This window comes from Peromyscus eremicus, chromosome 5, assembly GCF_949786415.1.
Source record: "Peromyscus eremicus chromosome 5, PerEre_H2_v1, whole genome shotgun sequence".
Taxonomy (NCBI): Eukaryota; Metazoa; Chordata; class Mammalia; order Rodentia; family Cricetidae; genus Peromyscus; species Peromyscus eremicus.
The window spans coordinates 106,138,242-106,146,177 of NC_081420.1; the positions used below are offsets into that span (position 1 = coordinate 106,138,242).

The 7,936-nt window shown below is 44.3% G+C and overlaps 1 pseudogene; it reads left to right on the forward strand.

Moving 5' to 3' along the window:
• Window positions 1-1,565: 1,565 nt before the first annotated feature.
• Window positions 1,566-7,357, forward strand: LOC131911122 (thymidine kinase, cytosolic-like; annotated as a pseudogene).
• The last annotated feature ends 579 nt before the right edge of the window (window positions 7,358-7,936 follow it).

A 7,936-nucleotide genomic window follows, 5' to 3' on the forward strand; every position in this document is an offset into this window, starting at 1 on the left:
TGTGTTTTATACTTGAAGTATTTGGTTTTTCAATTCTAACTTCATTTTATCTTGAGTCCTCTTCAGTGTTTCTAACTCCTTCTTGAACTCCATTCTCAGTCCTTGGATTGTCTTTGACATTTCCATGAGTCCTAAGCTCTTTCTTCTTAAGTTCATTGAGCTGATTCTTTGTGTCTTCTTTAGACTCAATTCTTTGATGACATTTATGATTGTTCTTTTCAATTCTATATCATATGGTTCATCTAGGTAATTCATATTGGCGAACATTTTTACAGGACTGATAAGTTTTGCAGAGAGGATTCTGGCTTGATCTTTCACATTGTTTGTATTTTGGGGCCTAGTCCTGTAGAGCTCTTTTATTTTTTTCTAAGTTTGACATGGACACAGGAAGTTCAGGATGAATAGATTATATGCAGGCATGATGGGTGGGCTTGGAAATGGCATGGATGAAATTAACTCAGGTGGACAAAAAGGACTGGGCTGGATAAATATTGTGCCTCCCATCTAAGCCTGGATTGTGAGGGTAGATTTGGCTCAGTAGAAAAGTTTGGCCTGACAGAAACCTAGAAATTGGTTTTAGTGCAAAGAGTGGTATCCAGAGTGAACCAGAGCACTGGATATGGGACATAGACTAGATTTGGCATGTTGGAGAGGTTATATGGATAGAGAGGGTCAGGGAGACTCATGAAGTTAGACTCTAGAGAGGAATGTGGAGGATTTGGCTGCTGGAGAAGTGGATGCCTAAAATCTCTCTCTTTAATAGACAATTAAGAAATCCAAGCATACTTCCAGGGCTGGACAGATGCTCATGGGTAACTCAAGAGTGCATTAAACCTTTAAGTCTGACTTTCAGACTCCACACCAGAAAGAGACTAACACTGAACTACAGATAGACTGGTTAAGCATCAGTACCCTCAAACCGACAATCTGCAAAGAATAGAAATGTCATCAATTTTTTTCTTGTTGTTTTTTCCTCCTCCTCCTCCTCCTCCTCCTCCTCCTCCTCCTCCTCCTCCTCCTCCTCTTCCTCCTCCCTCTGGTGTAGAATGGAGATTCTGATGTTTCAGAGAATTCCACCAATAAATTAGAAGAATTAATGAATGTGGTAGACTTCACAGAAATAGTAGAAAAATACAAACAATAAACAAAAACCTATCATAAGCAGCAATGATGAAACATGAGGATCTCATTTTTAATATCACTATATTATGGTTCTCAAAATACCAAGGTTCAGCAAAGGAATTATAATGCAAGCAAAGAAAAAAAATCTTGCCTACTTTCCTGTTAAGAATAAGAAACTAGCATGGATGGAACTAGAAAATATCATCCTGAGTGATGTAACCCAGACTGGGAAAGACAAACATGGTAAGTACTTACTCATAAGTGGATACTAGATGTAAAGCAAAGGATAACCAGACCACAACCCACAGCCCTGGATAACCTAGGAAGCAAGGAGGTCCCTAAGAAAGATGCATGGATCACCTTGGGAAGGGGAAAAAGAAGAGATCTCCATGAGTAAACTGAGGATGGGGGGCAATAGAGGGTAGGGGATGGGGGATGCGAATATGAGGAAATGGCATGGTCAAGCTGGGGGAGGAATCGAGGGGAAGAGCAATGAAAGAGAAATCTTAATAGAGGGAGATACTATGGAGTAAGAGGTGCTAGGAAAATTCCCATGAATCCACAGGGATGACCTCAGAATAGACTACTAGCAATAGTAGAGAGGGTGCCTGATGTGGCCTACACTGGTAATCAGGTTGGTGAATACCCTAACTGTCATCATAAAGCCCTCATGCAGTAACTGATGGAAGCAGATGTAGAGATCCACAACCAAGCACCAGGCTGAGCTCCAGGAGTCTAGTTGAAGAGAAAAAAAGAGGGATTATATGAGTAAGCATGCAAGGGGTGGGGGTGTCAAGGTCATGATGGGAAATCTACAGAGACAATTGAAACAAGCTCATAGTAAGTCAAAAACTTTAGACTGACAGTGGTGGGACCTGCACGGAACCAGACTAGACCCTCTGCATACAGGAGACAGTTGCATAGCTGAGTCTGTTTAAGGGGTCCCTGGCACGATGATCAGAATCTATCCTTGGTGCATGAGCTGGCTTTCTGGACCCAATTACCTATGGTCAGACACCTTGCTCACCCTTGATGTAGAGGGAGGGGCTTGGTCCTGCCTCAACTGAATGTACCAGGCTTTGCTGTCCCCCCATGGGAAAACTTACCATGTTGGAGGAGGGGATGGGGGGAAAGCAGGGGGGACGAGAGGAGGGATGAGAGGGAGATCTGTAGTTGGTATGTAAAATGAACAAATTTTTTTAAATAAAAAAAATAAGAAATGGCCAAGATTTCTCTCTAAACAACATGAAAATTCATTTAATAAATGAGGACTTTGTTTCATTTTTGTTCTGCTGGTGATAGAAGTCAAGACCTCAGCACCTCAGTTCAAGTTTCAGCTACATCTCCAGCAAAGAGACCAAGTGTCTAACCAACTGTCTCCACAACACCAAAATGTATAGAAAGCTATGAACAAAACACCTGAAATAAATCAGTAGATTATATTCTCAGAAAACAGAGAATATCAATAAAATATTGGACACCACTGCTGTGGGATGTTCTGTATGGCAAATGTGTTGCTCTGATTGGTCAATAAATAAAACACTGATTGGCCATTGGCTAGGCAGGAAGTATAGGCGGGACAAGGAGGAGAATAAAGCTAAGAAGTGGAAGGCTGAGTCAGAGAGACACTGCCAGCCGCCACGATGAGAAACAGCATGTGAGGATGCCGGTAAGCCACGAGCCATGTGGCAAGGTATAGATTTATAGAAATGGATTAATTTAAGCTGTAAGAACAGTTAGCAAGAAGCCTACCATGGCCATAGAGTTTGTAACCAATATAAGTCTCTGTGTTTACTTGGTCGGGTCTGAGCAGCTGTGGGACTGGCAGGTGAGAGAGATTTGTCCTGACTGTGGGCCAGGCAGGAAAACTCTAGCTACACACCACTAAAAAGAAATCAAGGAAAAATTCTAGAATTAAAACAATTTAAGTAAATAAAAGAAAAACAGTGGAGAAGTTCAACAGCACATTTAATTAGGCAGAAGAAAGGCCAAGTTAGTTGAACTAGTCTGAAGGATACAGAGAGAAAAAGAACTAAAAAGAACAATTACTAAATAAAACCTGTAGAGCATAATCAAATGACTCATATGCATATAATGACTTCTTAGAGATAGAGAAATAGAAGGAAAGAATGTTTAAATATAGGTGTGCTCATCCCACAGTGGCGAAGACAGAGGACAGCTTTTAGGAGTTAGTTCTCTGATTCCACCTTACATTCAGGTCATTAGGTCTTTGAAGGCTGATGCTTTTGTTAGTACTTTTACCCACTGAGCCATCTCACCACCTCCAAATTTTCTATTTTTGATAAAAGACATTATCCTGCATATCCAAGAGGCTCAGTGTACTTCTGACAGAAAAGAGAGAATAAAAAGAAGAAAGGGAATAAGACAGGGAAGAAGGAAGGAAGGAAGGAAGGAAGGAAGGAAGGAAGGAAGGAAGGAAGGAAGGAAGGAAGAAAGAAAGGAAGGAAGGAAGGAAAGCTTCCTCAAAAGGATAATGACTCCATCTTATTATAAAGCTGCTGCACCGAGCCAAGAGATATCTTTGAAAGTAGAGAGATGAGGCCCATCATGCTTAGAATACCATAGGTCTATTTCCAGCTAGATAGGACAGGGGGAATTTTTTAAATTTAATATAATTTCTTTATCGATTCTTTGGGAATTTCACATCATGCACCCTAATTCTGCTCACCTCCAAGTCCCCCTACACTCTCCTCTCACCCTGGCAGTATCTCCACAAGAAAAAAAAATTAAAAAATCAAAACAAAACAATCAAGCAAGTAAACAAACAAACAAACAAACAAAAAACCTCTTCACTCTTCCATCTTTCCTGCCTCTCCAACACCTCTTCATTTGTCCTGGTGGCATTGGGAACTGTGATGTGTCACACAGTCTACCTTTTCTGTCCAATCACCTTTACTTGCAAATGTTTATTGCAAGGAGTCATATTGGTCTGGTTCAAGGCCTCTGGATTCTGGTATGCCATCATCACTGGATACTCACTGAAGTTCCTCTAATATCTGCCCTGAGTCATAGAAATCCTGTGGGTATCATTCCACAGGACCAGTTCTCCAGCAAGACATGGATGGGGCAAATGTTAGGATGGGCCATCCCAAGGCCTGACTGTGGGCCTGGGTGGTAACCGAGCTGATTAGTCTGGGCCACTGGGACTGCCCCTCTCAGGTGAGGGGCGGAGCCAGCTCTCCTATGCCCATGCCATCAGGGTCAGTTATCCCTCATTCATGGTGAGGGGTGGGAACATCTCTCCTGAGTGACAAGTGAGATGGGGACCCACCTCTTCCATGAGGGTCCGGTCCTGCTCTTTTTCTGCAGTGTTCAGTGAGGGGCAGGCCAGCTTCCCCAGGGCCAGCAAAGGGCATGGCTGAGTCAGCAAGGCCCTCTGATTTCATCACTTATGGTTCCTATGGCCTCTGAGGTGACACGGGCCACAGACATCAATACAGACCCCAGCTGCAGCAGGACCATGGACCCAGACATGGCCCTCAGCTGCAGCTCTGGCCTGGATGACATCCTGGTTCTGGGTGGAAGCACAGGGCACTCTGATCAAGATGGTTCTGGTAATGGCATAGCCTGCAGACACCAACAAAGCTGCAGGTTGCAGCCCTAACCCCAGGCTTCAATGTGACCTGTGGTGGCAACATGTGCCTTGAACTTCAAAGTGCACCCCTGCTGCAGTAGGAGCAGAAACCCAGGCATGGTCCTTGGCAGCAGCTGGGTCTGGATGACACCATGGCCCCAGGTGCCAGCAGCAGCCACCCAGATCATTATGATTGTGGCTGAAGCACTGCTCTCAGATACCAACATGGCCACAGGTGGCAGCCCAGACACTAGGCATCGTTGTGACCTTTGGTGGCAACATGGGGCATGGATGGTGTCCACACAGATACTGACTGTGGTAGGATCAAAGATCCAGACATAGACCTTGGCAGCAGCCTGAGCCTGGATGTCACCATGACCTTGGGTGGCAAGCATGGCACCCATATCAGCCTATTTTCTACCACCTTAACTTCTTCAGTTCTACCTCTTTCCACAGAACATGAACCATTCCACTTCTCTTTCTCTCCCGTTTCTCCACCACATATTTGCTCATTATATTGTGCCAGGCAGGCCTGTGAAGTACGTATCTTCCCACCAGCCCAGGCCTTGAGGGTCCAGGCTGACCTGTGAGTATCTAGCACCCACCTGAGTAGAATTGCATGAGGTAGACTGTAGATGTCTTCCTGCCAACCAGGGGAAATTTTAATATGCTGAAAAATAACCCAACCAACCAACTAACCAGCCAAACAAACAAAAACAATTATCTACTTCCATACTTGGTTTAACTATCTTTGAAGAAATTAAAACATTACAAATAAACAAGCATTGAGGCCACTGTCAGGAGTGGACCTGTGTTTACCAGAAATGCCGAAGGGAGTTATTCAGGCTTGAAAGCTAATATTGTTTATACTAATTATAATTTTTAAGTAAAAAATAAAATAGACAGTCTAAATTAAAGGAAGTATTATAATATTTTAATTGTGAACTAGTCTTGGTTTGCTTCTATGATTTAAAAAATAAAGGTATTTTCCTACCCACAGACCCCCAGCACCAAAGTTTGCAATAGCTTCTATGAGTCTGCCCACCATGTTGCCCAGATCCCCCAGCAAGACCTGGGGGCAGATCCAGGTGATCCTCAGGCCCATGTTCTCAAAAAAAAAAGCACTGAGGTGATTATAAGAGTCTGGCATTTCCAGATTGCTGAGAAGAAGTGCTTGGTCATCAAGTATGCCGAAGATTCGCTCTATAGCAGCAGCTTCTCCACACACAAACAGAACACCATAGGTGCACTGCAGGCCTCTCTGCTCCAGGATGTGGCCCAGAAATCCCTGGATGTGAGTGTCATTGGCGTGGATGAAGGGAAATTTTTCTCTGACATCATGGAATTCTAAAAGTGATGGCCAATGCAGACAAGACAGTTGTAGTCTCAAGTTTCTCCAGTCCCTCCCAGCCCCCTCATGGTCCAGATAAATCTCTCTCGCCTGTGGTCCTGGAGCCTCTCAGACCCAAGTAAACACACAGAGGCTTATATTATTTACAAAGTGTATGGTCTATAGCAGGTCTCTTGCTAGCTAGCTCTTATATCTTAAATTAAACCATTTCTATTAATCTATGTTTTGCCACGTATTCAGTGACTTACCGGTCTGCTGGCATGTTGTTCCTTGGGCAGACTCCACCTTTCTCTTTCCTGTCTCACTCCTTGGATTTCCTGCCTACCTCTAAGCTGCCTTGCCATAGGCAAAAGCAGCTTATTTATTAACCAATGGGAACAACATATATTCACAGCATACAGAACGACATCTCCCAGCAGACAGTGATTGTGGCAGCACTAGATGGAACCTTGTAGAGGAAGGCTTTCAGCAGCATTTTGAACCCAGTGCTCCCGACTGAGAGTGTAGTGAAGCTGACTGCCCCACGTATGGAGTGCTTTGGAGGAGCCACCTATACCAAGAGGCTGGTGTAGCATGAATCTTAAAGAGTCTTATTAATAAAATCAAATCTGAGGCCAGTTATTGGAATGAATACTGGAAGATCAGAGAAACAGAACAAGCCACAGCTAACCTTACCTGGCCAACTTCTCAGCTGATCTTGTTTCCTCAGAATGGAAGCCTCTGTGTCCTCATATCCGAATGGATCTCAGTTGAACTGTGCTGCTCAAAGCCTAAAAGCTTAACCAGCCAAATGCTTAACCAGCCAAATGCTTCTAGTTTCTGGTCCTCATGCCTTACATACCTTTCTGCTTTCTACCATCACTCCCTGGGATTAAAGGCTCATTTTCTGGGATTAAAGGCATGAGTCACCATGCCTGGCTGTATCCTTGAACACATGGATTTCTGCCTCTGGAATGCTAGGATTAAAGGCGTGTGCTACCACTGTCTATCCTAAGTATCTAGTGGCTTTTCTGTTCTCTGACCCCATTTAAGTTTATTAGGGTACACAATATTTTGGGGAACACAATACCACCACAGGCTGGACCTGGAGAAAGAGGTGGAGGTGATTGGTGGAGGAGACAACTACCACTCTATGTGCCCTCTATGTTCCTTTAAGCAGTCCAAGGTCTAGTCTGCTGGGCCAAGCAGCAAAGAGCAAACTGTCCAGTGCTGGGACAGCCGGGAGATGCCTCGCTGTCAGGAAGCTCTTTGTCCCTCACCAAGTCCCACAGAACAATTCTGTCAGTTGAGATGAGGCCTGCCAGCTCCTACTCCAGTGCGACTCTCAGAGAGCAGGGTGGGGGCTGGGACTGCTGTGCCTAATGGACACTGTGCCCTGGACAGCCTTATCCACTTGTCACAGCCTTTTTTTAATTCCCTTCTTTGTTGCTTGAGACGCCTCAGCCCAGACTTAACCCAACCGCTGCTTGGTGGTTAGAGTCTGACATTAAGCCAAAGGTGAAGACAGAGCCACATGGTGTTGTGACATTGGTGGTGCTTCCTTCTTAGTGGCTTTCCCTGCTGGGTTTTAGTCTCACAGAGCCCCACTCAGCCACTTACCATGCCCTCTCACAGCCCTCCCTTTGTGCTGAAGCCTGACCTAGGTTCCTGCAATGGCCTTGAGAACCATTCTTTACATGGGTGACTCTGGTCTTGCTCTGTTCAGAGCCGCAGCCCCCTGACTGAGCTCTTAGTGAGAGCCTGTGCTTCCTGTGCTACATTTTATAAAATGAACATTTAACATTAAAGTTTGCTACTTGATGAGGAGAAAAGATAAAGGTATAAAACAGTGTAGTAAATTGATTTTGATGGGCAATAAAGTTGTAAAA